The sequence below is a fragment of the Silene latifolia genome, chromosome 10, assembly GCF_048544455.1.
Source record: "Silene latifolia isolate original U9 population chromosome 10, ASM4854445v1, whole genome shotgun sequence".
Taxonomy (NCBI): Eukaryota; Viridiplantae; Streptophyta; class Magnoliopsida; order Caryophyllales; family Caryophyllaceae; genus Silene; species Silene latifolia.
Window position 1 is genome coordinate 109,679,458 of NC_133535.1, and position 24,833 is coordinate 109,704,290.

Here is a 24,833-nt window from a genome sequence, read left to right on the forward strand (position 1 = left end):
TCATTAAAGGAGGTTCAACATCTATGACCCCTCCCGAAAAGCAAGTCTTCCGCATTACCGAAGTAAAATTTGTGGAGCCTTCACCAGAAAGAGCCACACACCCGCAAAGACAATTTCAGACTTGGGCATGCCTTATGCCATTGTTTTTAGAGTGTTTGTCTCTGAAGGACTAATCCAACCGATTAGCCCCACTCCAGATCTTACACCCAAGAAAAAAGGCCGATTTTGGGACGGTTCCCAATATTGCCTATTCCATAGGGGTAATGGGCACAACATAGAGATATGCTGGAAGCTCAAACATATCATCCAACATGCTCGATGGTGGCAGGTTGTCTTTATCAACCCTGAATCATTTAATGGAAAAGAATGGCCCCCATGGACGCCTTACTCCTCAAAAACAGGACAACCTTCTAGGATCTTATCCTTCCGGCGTCCCAAACAACGAGAGTGAAGTGCTCAAGTGGGTCAATGCTCAAAACCAGACATTCAAGCCGCTGGATGCTGCGAAAGAGACCTTCGAGAAGGAACATGATGATTAGGAGTCCGTATCTACGATTGAGTCTTAGTCCGAGTCCGAGTCTTAGGCTTTCTCATATCTATCCTAGTGTCTGTCCTTTTATTCCTAAGCGACAACTGGGGGCTGTCCCCATGAGTTTCATGTATTCATCGAGTCTGTGCTAACCTCTTATTTATCTAAATAAAAGCACAATTTCCAACTATCATATATTCTCCCCTTTACCATTTCTCGTTGACAACGAGAATTGATTTAAAACAAACAACATGTTCCAATTCAATGTGAGTACACTCGAGTGACGTTCCGTACCGAGTAAGCAGAGGACTTGAAACTCCGTGTCCATTTTCTTTACCTATTCCATGTCTGGCAATAGAAACCTTTCATTAACACCCAATCTAGAACGAGCTTCTATCAAAGGGATCCTACGACGAACCTAGATAACAAACCAGAACATCTCCCTGTTCATGATCAATGACGGAAGGCAAGCTCATTCCCCACAAAAACATCCCATCACCAAGAATCAACCTTTCACCAACGGGTACATCCCTGCCTGCACCTTTACCTTCCTCGAACGAAGGACGGCAAAGGACCAACAAATCCAAGCCAAAAACAAAAACCAAAAGGCCAAAAGTCATTCGCCCAAACTCCATTCACCCAAAGCCAAAGCGAAAGGCCAAAATCAAAGGCCCTAGCCAAAAGCCTTTCACCCAGAGCCAAAGCAAAAGGCCCAAACAAAAGGCCCAAGCCAAAAGTCTTTCACCCAAGGCCAAAATCAAAGGCCCAAGCCAATAACCATTCACCAAAAGTCAAAGCGAAAGGCCAAAATCAAAGGCCCAAGCCAATATCCATTCACCCAAAGCCAAAGCGAAAGGCCAAAATCAAAGGCCCAAGCCAATAGCCATTCACCCAAAGTCAAAGCGAAATGCCAGAATCAAAGGCCCAAGCTAATATCCATTCACCCAAAGCCAAAGCTCAAGGCCAAAGCAAAAACCAACGCCAAAATCAATGGCCCAAGCCAATATCTATTCACCAAAAGTCAAAGCGAAAGGCCAAAATCAAAGGCCCAAGCCAATATCCATTCACCCAAAGCCAAAGCGAAAGGCCAAAATCAAAGGCCCAAGCCAATAGCCATTCACCCAAAGCCAAAGCGAAAGGCCAAAATCAAAGGCCCTAGCCAATACCCATTCACCCAAAGTCAAAGCGAAAGGCCAGAATCAAAGGCCCAGGCCAATATCCATTCACCCAAAACCAAAGCTCAAGGCCAAAGCAAAAACCAAAACCAAAATCAATTCACTCAAGGCCAAAGCCAAAGTCAAATTCAATGCAAAACCAAAGTCAATTCACTCAAAGCAAAAGCCAAAAGCTACTCACCCAACGTCAAGGCCAAGACCTAAGCCGAAATCAAAACAAAACAAGATTGAAACCCTTTTCTCAAAAAGGCCAAAATCCAAAGAAAGCATCCAACACACAAAATCCTGGATAAGTGAGTCCAAAATACCAAGTCCAAGACCAACAAGTCCAAAGCCCAGGACCAACAAGTCCAACACACTAAATCCCGGACCGACAAGTCCAAAACACCAAACACTAAAACCTCAACCAAAACTGCTTCACCCTTAAGTCCTTCTAGAGACTGCTACAGGGAAACCTATCTAGGATCTTGGGGATTTCCCTCAAGATCATAACCAACACCGCTTCACCCCTAAGTCCTTCTAAAGACTGTTATAGGGAGTACTATCTAGGCTTCTGAGGATTCCCCTCAAGCTCGTAATGTCACACCTTAACCTTTAAGGTCCAGACATGGGATTCTGATCGCACATTTGTTTACCAACCATTCGTGCTCAGGCCACATCAAGCCGGAGACCCCTTTCCGCACCACATTACAGCCGTAACCCCTCGGCCTAAACACCACAAAATACAAACTCCAGATTTTTATCTGTCAAACAAACCTATTATTACCAGGCCCCACATTCCATAATGTCGAAGCCATTTTCACCCTGATCCAGATACGGAGTCTTCAAAAAAACATTGATCCCCGGAATGGGACATGTACATTTCATTCTTAGAGTCCACTTTTTAGTGTGCTCACATAACAAGAAACATTTTCACAAGCAACGCCGATTCGATTCATGATCAAGAGGTATTTCTCTCCAATCAACTTTCGAGTCACCAAACGGAATTAACCGTCGTGACCCTCAACTCCAGATTTTTATCTGTCAAACAAACCTATTATTACCAAGCTCCACATTCCCTAATGTCGAAGCCATTTTTACCCTGACCCAGATACGGAGTCCTCGAATGCTTTTCTACCCAGAACGGGACATACCCAATCTACCCTTAGGGTCCACTTTTTAGTCTGCTCACATGATAAGGAACATTTTTCACAAATTACACCTCTTCGATTCATGATCGAGGGGAATTCTCTCAAATCAATTTTTCGAGTCACCAAACGGCTTTTACCGTCGTGACCCTCATATTTTAAGGTCCTAACAACTCGCTTAGGCACACATTCAGAACTACGATCTGGATTGATTTCACATCACGTGAATACGTAGGCAGTCCTTCAAGGACACAACCATACACCTCAAAATCACTTAAAGGTCCTAACATCTCGCTTAGGCACACACACATTCAGAACTACGATCTGGTTTGATTTCAAATAACGTGAATACGTAGGCACTCCTTCAAGGACACAACCATAAACCTCAAAATCACTTAAAGGTCCAAACATCTCGCTTAGGCACACACACACTCTGAACTACGATCTGGTTTGATTTCACTTCACGTGAATATGTAGGCAGTCCTATTACAAGGACACAACTACACCCCCACACACATTCAATTTTCAAACCTTCAATTTGCAACCCATTGCACACACCCTCGGAACTACGATCTGGTTTGATTTCGCAAACACGCGAATACGTAGGCAGTCCCCCAACAAGGACACAACCGCACGCCCATTTCAATCTCAACCATCAACATCAATCCTCAAAAGCATCCCACCCAACTGCAAAAATTAATCTTATACCTCTTTACTAGGGGCTTCTTCCTTAAGACGTCGCCCATTTCTCGTTTTGTCAAATTCCCACCTTCTTACTCTGGGGGCTTCTCTTTCAAGACGTCACCCGTCCTTTATCCTCAAACGTCTTTTGAGTCTCAACTACGGTCCAAAATAAAACCGCCCATAGCCTAGGGCTCGGTTCGGACGATGACAAGGTTTTGGTTCCGCTCTTCGAATCATCATACCTCGAGAAGGGATCTCCAACAAGCAAACGGAGGCAAAGATGTCTGGAGAAGATAATCAATTCATATTCCCCAGCCGAACGGACCTTCTATCTCAGGGATTTTATATGCGTTGTCACCCTTTTCTTGGCTAGGATTTGCACTTACATGTGCAAAGTCTGTCATAGTCACCCCCGTGTCGTGTCGATAGTGAGTTTGTATCACGTTCACGACCGTCTGCTTGTCAGTCTGTCAGTATGCCTCCATGTGAGTCAATATCGCAACGGTCACGTGTCTCCAATCTATCAAATCACAGATCTACGAGTAACAAGACTCGCCTTTAAGCTTCACAACTTTCAAAACTCTTATCTCCCCTCACGCGAGATATTACGTTCTAATTGCTTACATGCTTATGTACTTATATGCTTGCATGCTACGTGCTTGTCTATGCGACTGCGGATTTGTGTGGCCACTAACCATGCAGGTAATCTTAAAAAGACAAATGCATTCCAGCTAAGTACTGGGTTCTTCCCAACAAACGCTGACCCGTCAAGTCCAAGGCCTCAAAACGTACCTTCAACATAACTGGCGAGCCTTTGTCCTCAAACAGTGATACAACTCAAGGACGTATCCCGAAGATGCCTCGGGTACGACTCCTTCCCACAGCTGGTGAGCCTTTGTCCGCAAACAAGACACCACTCAAGGACATATCCCGAAGATGCCTCAGGTATGACTCCTTCTTATGGTTGGCGAGCCTTACAATGCATCGCGACTGGCGAGCCCTCCTCATATACGCCCCCATGGCTGGCGAGCCTTACTACGCATCGCGGTTGGCGAGCCCTTCTCATATACGCACCATGGTTGGCGAGCCTTACAACGCATCACGGCTGGCGAGCCCTCCTCATGTACGCACCACAGCTGGCGAGCCTTTGTCCGCAAACGCGCAAGGATATATCCGAAGATGCCTCAGGTATGACTCCTTCTTATAGCTGGCGAGCCTTTGTACGTAGTCTAATGGACTTTAAACGACCCGAACCGAAAGTCGACAGACTCTAAACTGTTCCCGACGGCAAGTCCTTTACTCGAATCCCCGAGTCGCCTCGACGTCGCCCTTCCCGACGGCAGGTCCTTGGCTCAAACCTTTTTGAGTCGCCTCGACGTCGCAATGGTCTTCAGGTTGTAATCTTCGATTGATCTGGAGATCATACTTTGACTTTCGCCCTGTCCAAGCCTCAGTCAAAGTGGGGGCTCAGAGATACCCGATGATCCGCACCTACCAAAAACCACCCGATGATGATCGGACTATAACGTGTTTTTGATATGCGTGCGTGGATTGGCTATACATGAGATGGTTTAATGCACTACTCAGATATGAAAAATGATTTCATAAATGATTTTCTAACTTCATTTGCATTAAAATAACCCTATTTAGAGTTAAAACCGCCTTCGGACCAAAAACCGACTCAGAAACCCGCAAATCGAGTCAACCCAAATCTCGGATGTCAAAAATAATGCTATGAATGTATTTATCATGTCATTTCCATTAAAATGACCCTAATTAGAATCAAAACTGACACCGGGCCAAAAACCGACTCCAAATTCTAATCCCGACTCACACGGGTCAAACCCGAGTCAAGCACACAAATCACCTACCCCAAGTAACACCAAAATCATCTTATTAGATGCCCATATTGTTACACGACATCCTATTTGATTACCACAAATCAATAATGGATGGAGAATAGGCCACGTCCAAATTGAAAGGGACAATACACCCATTTCCATCACGAGGTAGCTCGCGCCTCTTTGGGGTGTCCCCTTAGCCTCCAAGCAAACTTAACCGACCTACCATCCCAAATTTCTCTATAAATACCCACCATCACACACCACAATCTTCACGCGAGCGTCCGCCCCCTCACCTCTCTCTTAAACTTCTAGACCCGAGTTCCTAAGTCACAAAATCGACACGTGTTTACGACCTACCGATCGTAAACACAAGCCTTACACATTTTGTTTGGTACCGTCGCCGTGCATTCGACCGACCCATTCGACCAACTCAACTCATTAATCAACATCTTTTAATTAACATATTTTCAACTCATTTTCAAAACAAAATCCTTTTTTAAGGCACTCTTTTAAACTTCTTTGATCGCGAGTAGTCACAACGAGAAAACCGTCTCTAAAGTCGTCTACCACGCAAACATCAATACACGTAAGTTTGAGGGTGTAATTATCTCATTTAATTCATGTCTTTACTGTTTTGATAACTTTATAAACATGAACAATGCATAACACGATTCAAATATAGGTTAGACGAGCCAAAATCGAGTTTTGGCCTGAGACAGAAGCGCCTTGCTATGCAGGGAAGCTCGCGCCTCTTGTGGTGTTCAGGTCAGACTCAAATGTGTTCGAGTTCGTCTTTCCTCCAACGCTTTCTTTTATTTTTATTTCTTTTCTTTTACGGTTTTTACCATTTTAATTCATTTTTATGATAAACATTTTATAACCATTACAAAAATCATCCTTGGTTCTTTATACCATGACGGTTTATTCCGTGACTCGATGATATTATTGGTTAATTACAAATTAAAGGGTATTTTAACCCCATTTTTCTTTTATTTACCATTTTTCTCATTTGTTTACATTTGTAAATATATTAGTCATAATTCATAATCATCCTTGGTTCTTTATACCATGTCGGTTTAATCCGAGTACGATGATTAACTTGACTAATTACAAAGAAATGAACTTAACATAATTAGTTCAAATCAAACATTTTACATTTCTATTTATAAAATAATAGTAATTATTCCGAGTCATGCAAATCATACTTGCAAATTATTTAATCACAAACACGGTTTTAAACAACCTTTTTAACAACCAGGAGACGCCTCCTTAGGTCGGCTCATGGCTCGCGCCCCAAGAGGCCGTCTGTTTCCATCTTTCAAAACCAGGGCAGAGCCCCTTCCCTCGCCAATAGGCTCGCGCCCCTATGGGGCTGCCTGGCGCTGTTCTGCCTCGTTTTTAACACTTGACTAGGACGATCCCGATTACGGTTAATCCGAATACATGACAAATCAGATTGACAAGCTCACGTTTTTACACTTTGTCATTTGACAACCTTTTTCAATAAATGGATCGTGTTAAGCATCATAACCCGAACTTGGTAAATGGATGTTTAATTTCCGTTTTCATATGCAAATCAATCTAAATCCAACTCGACATCAATTACTTGATATTTGGATAAACAAACCGACTTAGAAAGCTCACATGTTAGGTTAAGACTTTTTGGATGCGCATTCATGCATTTTAACCGTTTTATCAACTTTTGCACTTAAACAACCACGATCGATCAGTAGAGGCCGCTAACGCGTGCGGGATTGGGTGTCCGATTAAAGGGCTTCCCAATACGTACCCTCACCCCTTACTCAGAACCTTTGGATAGTGGATGGCTTTATCCAGGGCGTACGAGAGTCATTTTAGGCATAGAATGCTAAAAGGGGGACGAGTCCTTATCTTTAGTACCTATGTCAAGCACCGCTTTTTGCCTTGATTGACCTAAGTATCCCATAAATGCTTGGTGGCGACTCCGAACATCTTTGCTTCGTTTCGAGACCTTTACCGAGACGAAACCGACCGATCTAAAGCGATCAGGTCGAAAGCATTTTTACGCCGCCGAGCGTGGCTTTCAAGAGACCGATGTACGTCCACAGATTGGCTTGGCATGCATGTGGCCCGTGTCCACACAGCTGAACTTTCCGAGCGCTTAAGCAACAAAAAGAATATCCATAGGTTAAAGTTATAGAAGAAGGGGAGAGGATAAAGAAGACTTGATGGAATATCCTTTTAAGTATCGATGATTTTATAAATAGGACAAGTTACGGTTCTATCATCGTTCATTCCTCTCTCTTTACTATTTCCAACGGATCCCTAGACCACTCTACTCCTTCCTTTTCCAACGGCACTGCTACAGTAATCCATCCTCTACAAAACACTCAAACTCATGCCTCTTACTCACTTAATTCCTTCTTTTTTACATAACCATCTTTCAAGTCCCAAAATTTCAAGTCCATAATCATTAATCATGGCTACTCCATACGACGAGCTCAACGAGTCGGTTAAGAAGTCTCTCGATGAAGTGAAGACTCTGCTCAGTTGGTTAATGGTCCTCTTTGTTGTAATGGTTGCTTTCTTTGTAATGCTCGTGGTCAACCTATGTTAAGAAATTGGGTAACAACCCTGATCCAATAAAATGATGTTTTGACTAATACAGTGAAATATCTTTTATTTCCAGTTTTCATTATTCCTTACACTCGAATTCATATATTCATATGAGCGATTATACCTTAAATCGTAAAGTAAAAACCTCGGATTCCCGTTAAGCAAACTGGTTATGACATAATCCTTTAATAAAGAAACTAAGTGGAAGGGAGTCATTTCCTTAATCCAATTAGTCATCAATTTAACTTGTCCTCAAATATGGGATTTATACCAATACTCGAAGTGGTCACTATGGAAACCTTTATATCTAAAAAATGCGTACACTAAAATCAAATAATTGTGTACAATCATACTTCTCTTAAGAAAACTTCTCTATTACACTAGTCTCACAACAGCTGTCCTGAATTTTTTTTTGGACGTATTCTTGTTCAGTTGTCGCCAAGTTGAAACTTGAGTTTTGACCACAAAATTTTTCACAAGTTCAAACAAACTTATCTTCAATGTATGTTTGCTAAGCCACTAGCTCCATTATAAATAAGTGGTAAATCATGTCATATATCCCATAACTCTCTCTTCTTATAGATCTCCTTCGAATCTAATATCTTTACACAAAATGTCTTTTACCACTGATTTCAATATAGTTAGGCACTATAAGAGTAAGATTGGGGACATAGTTCAACAAATGCCTCCATTTTTCATCCGACTGAAGGTAGTTCTTACTGAAGAAACTATTTGGGACCTACTAAACCAAGCTCCAACATTAAGTCTCTTGGGAAACATTCTATGGGAAGGACCCGATCCACATCTCTCTCCAATAACTTCGGTCGAGGAGGTTACCAAGGGTAAGTCTAACTCTATCATACTCTATGCGTAATATCACCTATTACCACAAATTAGTTATAATGAACTCAACCTTCTTGTCCTGTTACAGAAATTATTCGGAAGAAAAGTGAAGAGTTAAAACAGCTAGAAGATGAGGTTGTGGAGATATGCAAGCAGCTTCAAAAGATCATGGTGTGGAAAACAGTGGTTGATTTGTGCACTGGATGGGGAATAATATTTGTCGGCCCATATAAGGATAATAAGCTCCTCGATATATACACCGACCGAATGTTGGAGGAGGCTGAGGAAGAAGCGATGCAAGCGGCCTCGCTCTCTTCAGAAGACTGTTGTAAAATTGGGGCTACGTTTTGTTAGGGTTAAAACTCAATATATAAAGCAACATGCTAAAAAGTAGAATATAACACTTGTATTCCTTCCAATGTTATGAATCATCAAGTCCCTTACTGCAATATTACCATGATGCCCTAAATCAAGACTTCCAATTCTCGCATATCCACCAGCATTGAAACTTGTGTTCTATAAATCCTTTATACACTTAGTTGAGTCCTAAATTGTGATACATATATCTCCAAGAGATCATATACATCCACAATAACTGTGAGTCACTACATCATACAGTCCCAATTAATCCATCGTGGCAGGTATATCCTCAAAGTAGTCACTCCTTATCAATAGCACAACTTAAAACAGTTACTCATAAACTGTTATACATTACTGTAAGGAGTCTTGTCAGTCAAATTCTGACTTTCATGCTACCAAGGTTGATTTCTTACTGACTCAACCGACTAATAATCCACCGTCATAACAATCGTGACGCTATTTGTTCCACTGGTCACTCAACTGTAAGGTTTATCTCACTAACTTCTGAACAATCTACTACATACGAGCCAGTAATTATATATCTTCGTACTGTGCCATTCTGAACCCTAACAACATCGATTATCGCTCAGGCTAAAAGGAACATCGATTCCCTCATATAAAGATCTCAAATCACTCCACAATTCTGTACAACTCAATCTTCTTTCCCTACTATAGACATTTAACCCTAAGAAAAATATGCCTCGTAGAACTGCCATTGAAAAGGTTAGGACTTATGAAAAGAAGATTGATGATATTGTGAGTGAACTTCCAGAGTTCTTTTCTCGCTTAAGAGTGGTTCTAGTCGATGCAATAATCAGCAGATTGTTGAACTTCGATCCTGCATTAACCCTCATCGAAAGCATCGTAGGGGGTGGTATCGATCTTCGCTTGACTCCGGTGGTCTTAGCTAACGAAATCACGAGAGTTAAGTTATTATATAATATACTTAGTAGCATATTACGCTCTGGTGTGACCTGACGCTAATTTTTGGAACTAGTCTCAGCAACCGTTCGCATGAAGCGTGAAGAGCTGAAGCAACTGGAGGGCGAAGTAGTGGAGCTCTTCAAGCGTCTAGAGATGGTGCTTAAATGGACTGCTTTGGTAGATTTGTGTCAAGGTAATGGAAGAATATTTGTGAGTCCTTATGAAGAAACCATACTCCTGGATGTGTATATTGACCACTTTTTAGAAGAAGCTTTCGCGAGTACGACATCATCGTCTTCTCTTGAGGATTAAAAACAATGTAGTACTATGGTTAGCTCTTGTAGGGGAGTTAGTCTTCCTGATGTTTTGTACGGAATCTAATAATATTATTATTATTAAGTTAGTTGTTAAAAGTTTGTTTGCTTTTGAAAGCATGTTCTAAAAGGAGTGTGAAGACAGATAAGTGGGATGGTTAGCGAAACCTATTATTTTGATTAGCAACTCAAATAACACATCACATTTGGCATGCAAACAAAATCAAAGATGACGGAAATTGCATCTCATATTTAGCAAGCAACAAAATCAAATATGACTCACTAAGTCTAAGGCTGGTCACTAGACATATTTACCCATGCTAATAATTCTACCCCAACACATTATTTAGATGTCTCCTAAGTGTTTCTAAGTGAATCTCTCATTTTAGTGATCTAACTAATTCTACTTATTTTAATAAGTCTCACCTAGGCGCGCTTCTCGTTAGGTAAACGAAGTTAATCCTCATTTACGGTCACAAGGTCGCTCTGATACCAACTGTAACAACCCGGATTTTTAATGACTTAATTAAGAGATAAAAGCGGAATAAAACTAAGTCATTGCTATAAAAATGAATCCAGATCGTCATGGATCACTTATACATGACTAAATAATTTAGTCGAGAGAATTAATTACAAACTAAAACAACATTAAAAGTTCCTCTCAAACCCGTAAAGCCCTTGAAAGATGTCTCCATATAAATCGTCTTTGGTACCTGAAAAATATTAAAACAACAGTCGCTAAGCGACAGCAACCTAACCATTCTCCTATCATCACCTTAATCATTCAAAAGCAGGCATGTGAATGAAAATGGAATGCATAAATAAGAATCACATAAAGCATACATCACCTGAGTTCTTTTATCACAACATTCTTGATATTCAGTGGTACAACAGTATTACTCAAAGATATTAAGAATCCATTTTAGTAATACAACAACACTTATATAAAGTGAATACAAGGTTAAGCACATGTAAACACAACAAGTTTCAATCATCAAACATGTGACATTATTACATTAATCTTCCTTTATCAGGTAGTAACATTATTCACCATGTAATAATTTCATCGGTAAATCTAACAGGCATCATGTGAGTAAAAACTGTAGTCATTTCTTTTAAAAACATTTGTTTTCTTAACAAATAATGACGGGACGTGACTACTAATGTCACACGCATACTCACAGCTTGCATCTCACCTTAAGTATGAATGTGAACATCAATCCCGCCAATCATACCGATACTAGGAGGTTTACATCTCACCCCTAGTGCTCAGTAGGACCGGACAACTAAATTGACTTGGTTTAACAACCGGAATCGTGGGGAAGAACAGACTGCTAATGGATGGTCTCAAAGGTCCCATTTAAGTGACATGTCCTATACACTTTGAGGCACCAAGACAATCGCAACTATCAAGGTCTGCACACGATCGTAACCGTGAAATAATAATATCCAAGATATCTGAAAGGTAGTAAAGTTGATCAAGCTCCTGTCAATATATGCGCATATACCCACAACACAACTTCTTGGTACACGCAGCTCCTCAGTGGCAGCTGGTCGACTACTATCCTAACGACAATCCCTCCACATGCAGCTTCGGGATGTGTTGTCCATACTTGTATAGCATAAGCTCTCTAAGCATTCTTCCGTCACGTCGATCCCTAAACCTTACCAAGTTAGCTCCCAACATGTAGCACGAAAGACTCATGGATGTCTCATATAGATGATGATACATCAATATGCGGACCATCCCAACATATCGATAATACAACGGTACTTGGCTCAGAGGTCCCATTCAAGGGGCATACCCAAGTAACCAGAAAAGATATCATGGCTCAGAGGTCTCATTTAAGAGGCATAGCCACGTTACCATTTACTGATATACTGGTCTCAGCGGTCCCATTTAAGGGACATGTCCCAGAGTGCTAGAAGCTTTAGGATAAGAGACGTAAACACGCATAAATTCATCTTTTCTGAAATCTTTAGGATTTGGCAACTCTTATTTGGAATTTATTATTTCAAAATTCTTTATTCGAGGAAAGGCATTTAGATTTTTACTATAATAAGTTTAAGTTTAAGCTTCGTTTTTAAAGAGCTTATTCAATCTTTTTTTAATAAAAGATGGTTACTTAATAAACACTTTATGTAAATCTTTTGAAAATACTACTAAATCATTTCAAATATTCCTACAAACTATAGGTGTAATACTTTTATAAAGGATATGAATTAAGTCACTTATTTATTAAGTAACTTTATTTGTAATTTGGAGAAACGCTTAAATCACGTAAAACATTTTGTTTTTTTTTAAAAAAACATTATCGAATACTTTTGATTTTCAAACCTTTAAAAGAGTTGTTATTAAACTTTAATGTTTAATAAAATTTAAACTTATCAGTTCTAGCCTTAGCTATATTTAAAGAGGAAAGGTATAATCCCTTTAGGCTAGTGGTTAAGAGCTAATCTGCTTTTACGCATTTAAAAGTTAACATCTCAATAGAATACGTACTATTTAATAAAGTAAAAGCAAAAATCATGAGATAACATGTCAAAACATATGTCACACAACCGTAAATAAATGTAGCCAATCAAGATATTATTTATTTATATTTTCTAATCATGTTTCTAGGTGAGAAAATAAATAACACAACGATAATCAATTATTACCATGAAATTTTAACCTACAAGTCCAACTAATTAAGTAATTAATTAGCGCATATGCATATTTCATGCCATTTCAATAATTTAACGGTCTAGTATTTCTAATTAATTTTTAATAGTCAACAACTTACATAACTCATATTTAAACATGTTCATTAACATTAGCATAACGAGTCTTGTAAAATCAAGGAGGGATAGAAGAAGGTCAGGTTACCAATGTTTAGTGAAATAAGTGGGTGTGCTTATTAATCCGATTTATTAAAAATTAATCATTATTAATAAAGTCACAAGTCCGTGTTAAATCCGTCATTACGGCCAAGAGAAGTACAAGTTTGAATCCCGTCAAGCAAACCTTGCATTACGAAAGGTCAAGTTAATAAATCAAGCCAAACCCGTATAACTTAAAAGGAAGTGACACCGAGTATAACGTGATTAAACATGAAAACTCAGCAATCCCAAATCGATTTAGGGATTTAGGTCACCAGAACTCACCCCACACTGGTGATTCGTACACCCGTTCACGGCGAAGGACGACAGCGGCAACATCAAGTGACAACGGCAACAATGACACTAGCGGTGGTGGTTTGAAGACAGAATAAGCAGAAGTAGATCAGAAGGATCGAGACAAAAGAACGAAAGGAAGAAAGGAACAAGGAACGGAGACTTACGATGGTGGTGGCACGGTTATGGTAACGAGGATGACGATGTGGGCACAGTTGATGATGGTAGAGACGGAGGTGACTGGTGATGCTCGAAAACATATGAGGGAGAAGAGTAAGACGGATTACTGTATAGAAGGATAAAAAAAGAAGGAAGGAGAGAAGGGCGGCTCACGACATGGTGTTGCTCCAACGACAAGACGACGATGACAGGGTTCATCCTGATGGTGGCTGACCGGTGGTCTGCAATGTGCTCGGTGACTGACGATGGCGAGGAAGGACTGCGAGGGAGGTGATCTTTTGGCGTTTGACAGAGGTGGTGTGGCAGACGGTTTCTGTTTCCGAGGTGAAGTGGTGGCGTATAATAGTGGTTTGGCTTTGCACTTGTTGGTGAAGGTGAGTGACAAAAGTTCGCTGGTGGATTCAAAGGTGGTGTTCGAGAGGGTGAGGCGTGCGAGTTGTTTGATGACGGAGTTGGTCACGGTTCGGATTCGGGTAGCTATAAAACGTGGAGTAGAGCTGTTTGGTTTAATTTAGAGCGGCATTGGTATCGGTTTATGGTTGCAGATTAAGGGCGAATTATGGTGATAGAGGCGATAGGCCATTGTTTCTGTTTTCGAAACAGGGGAAAAACAGAGGAATAAGAGGACGGAGCGAAGTGCAGGTCAGTGACGTGAATAGCGGTGGTTAAGGGTGCTCATGTCTGGCTCCGTGCACCAGCGGTAGTGAAGGCAGGTTAGAGTTAGAGGTGTCGGTGTGATTCAAGTTTTGGTATGAATCTGAGTACGGAGGTGTGGTGTGGTGTTGTATTGTGTGAGTTAGGCATGAGTGTTGGTTGGTAACGGAATCAGTGTCGACTCGGATTAGGTAGCTGTCACGAAGGTAAGAAATGGTGAGGCTGATTATTACAAGGTTGCTGGTCAGGATGCTTGTAAAAGTGTAATGGTTGGTGTGGTTTATGAGGGAGGCATGTGAAGGAGTGAAGTGGTAGTGACAAAATTTTAAACAGAGGGGAAAGATACATGTGAAGGCATAGTAAGTAAGGCATGTGAACTATGAAAGTGTATAGTGGTAGTGATGAGACTATACACTACAGAATGACTGAGCCAAATGTTTGATACACTACAGAATGAGGTAAAATATTTGGGGTGATGTGAAGGAGCAGTATCGAATACGGCAACAATTGTCATCGTATTTTTATCTATGACAAGTTTTTTTTATTATAATTAAAATGAACGAAATCATTTATAAAAATGTGCGTTAAAAAAATTAAATTGAGAACGAATTGAGATAAACAAAACTTAATATAATTGGAAAATTATAAAAGTAGTTTTAATTGTAATTAAATCTTATTAATTTGTAACAGTTTAACACGGGGTGTTACAGGTAAGGCTTCGGTCCCCCACAGGCAGGGCTACACACTTTAGTGTGTAGTCAGTTACATGATGTGATTGGGAGTTGGAGGTGGTTTGTGAACAACTGTTTATCTTATCGTACTTGTCTTATGTTGATTATGCAGTAAACTGACCCCGTTGTTGTTTTGTAAAATCTGTGGTGATCTATTCGGGGATGGTGAGCAGATTGTGACAGGTGATGATGGTTATTAGCTCTAGGGACGAGATGGGGAGTCATCACTCGAGTCTAGCTTCCGTTGTCATGAGATTTACCTTTATAGTTTCAGTTTTTTGAGTACTAGTGAACATTGTTTTTGGATTTGGTTTTGGAACATGTAGTCATTAATTATTTATACTTTATTAAATGTTGTTTTAGAATGGTAACTTTGATATACTAACCTCGGGAAACTCAGATGGTGACGGTCTCTCATACTAGGGTGATCCTGGTAAGGCACTTTGGTATGTGGGGGTGTCACAAAGTGGTATCAGAGCGACGATTCTGGAGCCTAAAACCAATGAACCTAATGAACATAGGTAGTCTAAATAAAATGAACCCGGGCAGAGTTGTTTGGAGCTACCGCAAAGACTTGGGAGACGTCCCAAATTCGCATTAAGGCCCTTACGATCTCGAGCCGGTCACATGGGGGAGTCTTGGGAACCGTTGTGTGTTAAAAGTCATGTGTGTGGTGCTTGTAGCTTGTGAATCTTGTGAATTTGTTGGATGAGATGATGAAAGAGTTTAATTATGGTAGTTTATGAAAAGTGAATTGCGTAGTTGAATATGATAGATCTTGAGTATGTTATGTGTTTACTGCTTCGCTTTTAAAAAGGGTAGCGGAGTATCGTGTATGTATATATGTATAAAGGCATGTTTAAGTAGGTTAACGATAATTTACAGCTCGTTTTTAGCATGACTCGGCCGAGCAGGGTGGGTACTTGACCGAGTAGAGGATACTCGGCTGAGTAACCAGGCACTCGACCAAGTGTTGTTTGTTCTGCACGTAGCAGTAGCTACTGGTTATGATCACTCGGCCGAGTAGTAGGAACACTCGACTGAGTAGTAGGAACACTCGACCGAGTGAGGCATACTCGACCGAGTGAGGCATACTCGACCGAGTAGTACCCATACTCGACCGAGTATGTTTTTTGTGTTTTGACGTTTGGCTACTGGAGTGGAAAACTCGGCCGAGTAATAGTAGTACTCGACCGAGTAGTCCATACTCGACCGAGTATCTCACCATAATCAGTCGAGTGCTCCTTTTGAAAGAGTCATCTATGCGAGGGGTGATGAGGTTTGGAAATAAAGGCAAGTTGAGCCAGAAGTTTATCGGTCCGTATGGGATTTTGGATCGTGTCGGTGAAGTAGCCTACCGACTAGCTTCACCACCAGCATTGGACCGAGTCCACAACGTGTTTCCTGTTTCACAGCTCCAAAAGTATGTGAGTGATCAATCCCATGTGCTTGAGGTCGAGAACATAGAGCTTGATGAGTCTTTAACTTATGCGGAGGTTCCTGAGGAGATCTTAGACCGCAGAGTGCGCAAGACAAGGAATAGTGAGACCGTCTTACTAAAGGTACTTTGGTCTAATCATAATGTGGAAAAGGCCACATGGGAACCAGCGGAGTCTATGCGAGAGCGTTTTCCTCACCTTTTCGATTAGGTATGTTTGGTTACGGGGACGTAATCGTTGTCTTTTAGGGAGGGGTAGGAGATGGTCGCATGCTTGCTTTTGAGTTAGTTTGAGTTGGTTTAGCTATGTTTGTGTCATCCTGTCAGTTTGTGTCGGGTGTTTTGTTTTATGTAGTGGGAGTTGTTTGGTTCTGGTAGTAGTTGTTGAGGAGTTGTGTTGTAGTTGTTGGTCTTGTTTTGTGTGTATAGTGTGAACTTCAGGGACGAAGTTCTTTTTAAGGAGGGAAGACTTTAATACTACGGTTTTCTAAGTCTGTTACTCGGCCGAATATGGCTTACTCGGCCGAGTAAGTGTGTCGTGTGTTGCTGGACAGACTACTGTCTAGGAATACTCGGCCGAGTATGGGAATACTCGACCGAGTAGAGGATACTCGGCCGAGTATACTCTATACTCGACCGAGTATCCGGTCTCATGAGGTTTATTTCCGCGGTTTGATTTAGAAAGGATTAGAGTTATATAAAACGGGATTTACAGTTCTTAATCATTTTTAACAAAACCTAAACTTACAACGTAACTCTAATCCTCTTCAAATCTCTCTCTCTCAAGTGCGTGGATCGTTCTTGAGTCTAGTTCATCTTTCCTTGCATCGATTGTGTCGGTAAGCCTCTGATTTCATAAGTTTCATTAATTGGTCTTTTAGGGTTTTGCCCTAGTTTATGATTTGGGGGAAAGGGGATTTTGGCATGTTGTAATTGGAATTATATGATTGTTGTTAGGTGGAGACTTCGTAGAGGAGCCATTTTAGCTTGCTTGATTGTCTCATTGCAGTTTGTGCTAAGGTAGGGTTTCCCTACTCGGTTTACTGTTTAATTGATTTAAGATTTTTTGGTAATTGTTTGAACGATTGATATTGTGATTATCTGCTGTTGTTGGATTGGAGTTTGGTGTTGGTGTTGTGATGGTTGTTTGTGATGTTCACGAGGCGCGTCCTCGGCTGAGTGGAGTCACTTGCGGGAGTGGCTTCATGCCCTAGTTTCGCCCTCTGTGGAACCAGTCACAGGAGGGGATGTGCACATTAATGAACAGGGTTATCGCTCGTTGATGAGCGGGGATTTGGTGGGCAAGGCTGCGGTCCCCCAATGGGAGGGCTACACACTTTAGTGTGTAGTCAGTTACATGATGTGATTGGGAGTTGGAGGTGGTTTGTGAACAGCTGTTTATCTTATCGTACTTGTCTTATGTTGATTATGCAGTAAACTGACCCCGTTGTTGTTTTGTAAAATCTGTGGTGATCTATTCGGGGATGATGAGCAGATTGTGATAGGTGATGATGGTTATTAGCTCTGGGGACGAGATGGGGAGTCATCACTCGAGTCTAGCTTCCACTGTCATAAGATTTACCTTTATAGTTTCAGTTGTTTGAGTACTAGTGAACATTGTTTTTGGATTTGGTTTTGGAACATGTAATTATTAATTATTTATACTTTATTAAATGTTGTTTTAGAATGGTAACTTTGATATACTAACCTGATGTGACTCTTAATTGCGCACATTTAGTCCCCTATCTGAACGTATTTTGCATATTAATATAGCATTGGCCATTTTATCCGTCAAATCCTTTCTATTTTGCTTTCCTAGTGCATTTTATATGTCTTATAGGAAAGGAGATAATGAGGCGGAATTCCGATCTCTCGCGCATATTCGGAAGCTTGTTGGTGATCTTGAATGGACTAGTATGAAGAGGAGGCGAGAACGATGAACAATGAAGCAAGAATAAAGAGTATACGTAGATCATAGGTTTCTAAAGCAAGAGGTGGAAAAATGTGCCAAGATCCATGCGTCCTAAGCACAAGACGAGCAGATTGCCTTGTCCAGATCCGAGCGGCCCGAGCATGAGACGAGCGGATCCAGGAGCTTTGACCCGGGCGTCTTCCTTGCAATCCGAGCGGATCCTTTGGCAGAATCAACCGTGCTTCAAGCTGGTCCGAGCGGATCGTGTTAGGAGTAGCAGTCCAAACTGCGCATCTCCCTCGGGACTTGCAAGTCCCTATTTAAAACTTAGCATTGTTATTTACTAATCCACCCTTGCTTAACCTAATGATGTACTACTATATATACTCCATTTTTAATAATCAAGAGAGAGCCCTCTTAGCTTAGAAAAACCTTCCTTAGCTTAGATTAGGAGTAGATTATAATAAATTAATCTCAATCATTCCACAAAATTACACATTAACCTTTCCTTAATTATTGTTCAAGCTTTATTATTATTTGGTAATTGAAGATTATTGGGTTATTATTGAATAATTGACAACTCTTCATCAATCAATCAAGTTTTTTTCTATTATTCTTTCCTTTCCATTTGTTCATATCAAGTTTGGTATAATTCCTTTACTCTTTACTCTTTACTCTTTATTGTTTATTTCCTCGCTCTCTTAATCATGCTTATACTTGTGATGATTGACACCATTGATAACATGTTTCCCATGATAATAAGTGAGTAGTTATTTAGCTAGGATTAATGGGGAATTAAGGGAAACAAACATGGGGAATGATCCATGCTTAATCTAATATGTTTTCATAATTAAATTGCTTGCTTGTTGTGATTTCAACTTATGCACATGTTATGTTTGATGAAATGTGAGCCTATGAATCCTTGCATTTTTTTACCCATCACCTATCTTTTCAATGAGGTTTGTAAGCTTATACACCAACTCGAGCCTCATTAGACCATGCATATAGTTGAATAGGAAGGATTAAGTCGACTTGTAGGTGTTGTACAATCTAATCGATTCGGCTCCGGGACCCAAACCTTCTTAGGGATTGTAAGCTTATACACCAACTCGATCCCATCACAACAATAAGTGCTTGCTATATAATTGAGAACATGTTTGTATGATCAACTCCCATAAATCCCCTATGAACCCATGACATCCTAGTATCCTTTATTACTTGTTATCAATTGTTTACATCTCTTAATTCATTGCTTGTTTTACTTTATTGCTTCTATTAGTTTAGACTCACCAACTCTAACCTAAATCAATCGTGACACTAGCATAAATTGAGATAGATATACTTAGAACCCAAAGCACACCGTCCCATGGATCGACCTCGACTTAACCACTAACTAGTTGTTTGTTGAGAATATAAATGTGTTTGATTGGACGTGTGACGACCGCGTAACCATCAAAATGGCGTCGTTGTCGGGGACGGTGTTATGTGATTAAGGTCTTACTTGTTTGTCTATTTTAATTGTGCTTTAACCTTGAGGAACTTGTTCCTCAAGGTCGTTTTTACCATTTTATTGTAGTTTCCATGCTTGTAGTTATTTCCTTGTCTTAGCTATGATGGGTCAAGACTTCACACATGGAGTATGTGGTGGATCCTTTGAGTATGACTATGGGTATGGGGAGTTTGAGGAGCAAGTCAACACAAACCTACCCTACTACTCATACAATAAAAATCCTAACTACTACCCAAACTTTCCCCACCAAAATCACCACATCCAATATCCACAACAACCACCCTCCCAATACCCACTTCACAATGAATTTCAAATGCCACAATACAACCACTTTCACATACACCCACAATAAGAAATTGAGCATGAATTTGACATTCAAAGTATGGTCCTCCAAATGATGGGAGATTAACAAAATTTCTTCAAACAAGTGCTAGAGGAAACCCAAAATAAGGACAACGTCCTTCAAGGCATTGTTACCATGGTGAGGAGTTGACAATTCAAATTACCCAAATGAAGGAAGCCCGAATAACTACTCCTCACCATCCTTTAGACATTGATCATGAATGCGAGTTTGAAAAAGTAATCTTTGATGTGGAAGATGAGAAGTGGGAAGAGCCAATCTCCTGGAGCTCTTGTGAGTACGAAAGTGTTGTGTTTAATGAAGAAGACATGAGGTTGAGTACGCCAAATACTCTTAACCTTTGTGAGTATGAGGGTGTGTCCTTTGATGTGAATATTGAGATGGTGGAGGATGAACTATTTAAGAAAGATGAGGCCCCCATTTATGATTCATATGAAGATAGCCATGATGACAAGATCGTGAAAGAAGCTTATGAAGAATATGTGTCTTGCAAGGACCTTTGGAATAGGGAAGAAGAATGGACTTGTGAAATCACCTTACTTGAGGAGCCCATCCTTGAGAAATTTGAAGTATCCTATCATGAAGAAGATGAATGTCTCTTCCCTATTGCCTATGAAGACCATCTCACACCCACCATGGAACCTATGATTGCTGGAGATGATATGGTGGATCTTCTCGAAAAAGTCAAATCATCATATAAAGGATACTTGGTGGAAAAGCTCAAGAACAAACTTGCAAATGAACTTACTCATGGAGATTTGGCACCCACAATTCCAAACCCTAAGGTATCCGGTCATCAATGTTATGAGAATTGATACGTGCATTTTATATAGTCTTTTTAGCCTATTTTATGCACGTATTTCTATGCTTTTATCGTGGTTTTATGCTACGAAATGCCCCGAATATGCTACTTTGGTCTATTTTGTCTTAATTGCAGGAATGGACCATAAAGTAGTGAAATCAAGCCTTTTACCGTCCTTTTAGCATGCATTTGGAGGAAGAGTGAATTTGGAGCGGGAATGTAGCTATTTTGAGATGCGCAAAGGAGTAAGATAGCTAGGCGAGCAAAGGAAGAACTTCAAATTGTTAGTACCTACTTTGAAGAGCCATATCTCGAGTTCTACAACATATATTCAAGTGATTCTAGTTGGAGATGAAATCTTGTCCTCTTAGCTTTCCAACGCCACCGGAATCGCCCTGTTTGGTCAAGTAACGAAGAAATGGCAGCCGTTTGAAGTTCAGTGCGCAAAGCAGGAAACTGTTGCTGGAAAGTACTCGGTCGAGTAGAATTTTGTTCGATCGAGCCCTTTTTCTACTCGATCGAGTAGTTGCATTTATTGATTTACTCGATCGAGTAGATGTTCTACTCGATCGAGTGGTTTAAGCTCTAATTTACTCGATCGAGTAGTTTAAAACCACTCGATCGAGTGGATTCGCTGATGGGCTGGGCTTCTTAGTTAATTTCCGTCATTTAGGTTTAATAAATCCTATTTTTCTTATAAATAGGAGTGAGCACGACATAATTAGGGGGCTTCTCTCTCTAATTATTCTTATACACTGTTACTGTTACTTCTGTTCTTCATTATTTTCTGGATCAATATTTCAGTAATTCATTCCTTCTCTTTACTTTTATTTAATGTTTATTTCTTCTTTATTTCTTGTTCTCTATTTCATTATGCGTAGCTAATTCCCCTTAGTATGTTAGGATTAGGGAAGCCGTGGTAGCGATATGATAGGACCAATTTGATTAGATTAGTCTTGCGATAAGAATTGTATTAGGCAATATAATTGTTATTAGGTTGAATGAATGCATGCAGGAGACCATTTATCTAGTTAACCCCGACCTGGATCGAAAGATTGGAAGGGAAGGCTTGCTTAATTACAATAGGTGATACCTAATTAGGGCGAAAGCTAAGTTAGGAGACCCTAGGGCGGTTTAAGGACCGAAAGGTGACGACCATAGCTCTTCTTATCAATAGTTTAATTGACTCAGTTGACCCGTTAGTGTAGCTGCCACGGTAGACCGACTCCTAGCATATTCCCTTCTCTTATTGTTAATTTCCTGCATTCCCTTACTTCTTGCTTTAGCTTCATTAGTATAGTCAAAACATTTCAAACCCCCATTAGTGACATTCGACAGATAGAATAGACAAGTAGATAGTAAACCGCCTCCCTGTGGAGATCGACCCTACTTAACACTAGCTTCTGTTAGTTATATTTAGGTATTTTATTTTTGGTACAGAAACGACCGTATCAAATTTTGGCGCCGTTGCCGGGGAGGCAAATTATTATTTACTTGTTTAATTTTTGTCTGTTTTAGCCTCAGGGGATTTTTCCCTTGAGGCCGTTCTAATCTTTTTCTTTAGTGCTGTTTTGATAGGCCCTACAGGTCCTACCTAGACAGTTCTAGGTGAAAGATCGTCAAAGGGAAGGCTTGAGTACCTTTGACCCATCACCGATGTCCCATTATATGGAACAAATGGTGATTTGTCATGGAGATGTGGTTCTGCTGAGCATAATGCAGCTGTAGTTGCGCCGCCACATCCACCCTATCAATGGCCACCGCAACAAGATCCTCCTGATATACAAGAAGAAGACATTGCGGAGCTGAAATCTTTAGTGGAGACACTTGCATCTCAAATGCAAGATCATGATCGAGTGAGGCAAGATTATGATAGACGCACTTTTTCGCAACTTGATAAGCTCGAAACTGAAATTGCTCAGTTAGTTGTTGATATACAAGAAGAAGAGGTTGCGGAACTGAGGTCTTTAATGAAGACATTCGTATCAGATTTTGGCACATTCGTATCCATGAGACAAGAGAGTGATAGACGTATAGATGCTCGAATCATTGAGCTGGAGTCTGAAATTGCTCAGTTAGCACCTGAGTCGGATAATTGGCAACCAGAAGAGGTATACCTTGCTGAGAGCGGTTTTTCCCATGAGGAAACCGTGTTGCCCAATGCTGAGGATGACTTTTATGACTCCGACGACGAGTTTCTATCACATTTCACTGCCTTACACGAGGATTTCAGCCCTGTGCAGGAGGAATCACTCGATCGAGTGACTAATATTAGTCGATCGAGTGGATTTCCAGAAGAAAGCACTCGATCGAGTGATATTTCTACTCGATCGAGTGGAATTCAAGAGGAAAGTGGTCGATCGAGTAACAATTCTGCTCGATCGACTGAATTGGCCATTGGGAGCTTTGATTCGTCACTTGGGGTCATTTTAGATGACGATTTTTATGATGATAACGGTTATGGTGAGTCTCCCCTTTTCAAGGCCGAGCTGGATGCGCTTGAGGCTGAGATTTACGGGACGAATTCCACTGAGGGCAACGAAAGGACAGCTGAGTCGGTATTTGCTCCTAGCACGGATGAGGTATTACATTCCTTTGTCAGTGATTCCGTCGTTGAGAGCAACCAACCTGAGGTAGTAAACGGTAATTTTATTATTGTTTGTATATTGCCCCGTCTGATTCGTGCTTCTTCTTTTAATGCTATACCCCCTCCAATGTGGAAGTATAAATTAAATGTCTTTCACCGTACATGTCATTTTAATCTTGTTAAACTAAAACGGAACCCTAATATATTGACAATTGCTCCCGCGCTCCTTTATTTTGTGGATAAATTTAGGAGCTCGCATAGGAAATTTGTTAGACTTAAATGTTTACATATTTTTATTTCCTATTTCTGTAATCCACTTTGGTGCTACTTACATTCATGTGTAGCACATGCGCAGGTTTATGATTTATTGCTGCGCGCTTTGAGCTGTTTTGATTATGACTAATTAGAGAGCCTCGAAGACAAAGAAGGTCGAGCTGGGACCTGACTGAAGCTAGCGCTACCCGGGAGGCAACCCGGCGATTTTATTTTACATTTTATTTTATTTTAGTTGTAATAAATGGTTTTTATACCATAGACGGTCTCAGTTAAGCTTGTTTTTGTTAGTTTGCGGGCTGTTTTTATTGCGTTTTGCAGGAATTACATTGAGGATCACTCGATCGAGTAGTCTTCCTACTCGATCGAGCACTTTTGCTGATTAATCCACTCGATCGAGTGAACTTTTTACTCGATCGACCACCTGCAAAAAGAGAAACTACTCGATCGACTGCCTTTCTTCTCGATCGAGCAGTTTTTGGATGCCCATTCACGCTTTTGATTTGGATTAGCTTCCTGAGACGGTTTTCCGGGCCCTTAGCAACCTCCCATGTTCATGGTCGGTTTGGGGAGGTCCCTTTATTCGCGCATCTTGTAAGTTTTTCCGCTTTTACTCTCTTTCTCTTTTAGTTTGCGTTTCCTCTCCATGTTTTGGTACAATGGGGGCATTGTACGGTTTGGTTTGGGGAGGTTATGCATCCATACCCGTGTCTGCATATTGTTTTTATTGCATTTCTGTCATCATATTTAATTTATGTATGCATTGTCTGTTATTTTTATAAATTCAAAATCTCATAAAAAAAAAAATTGATAAAATTCAAAAATTTCACGTTT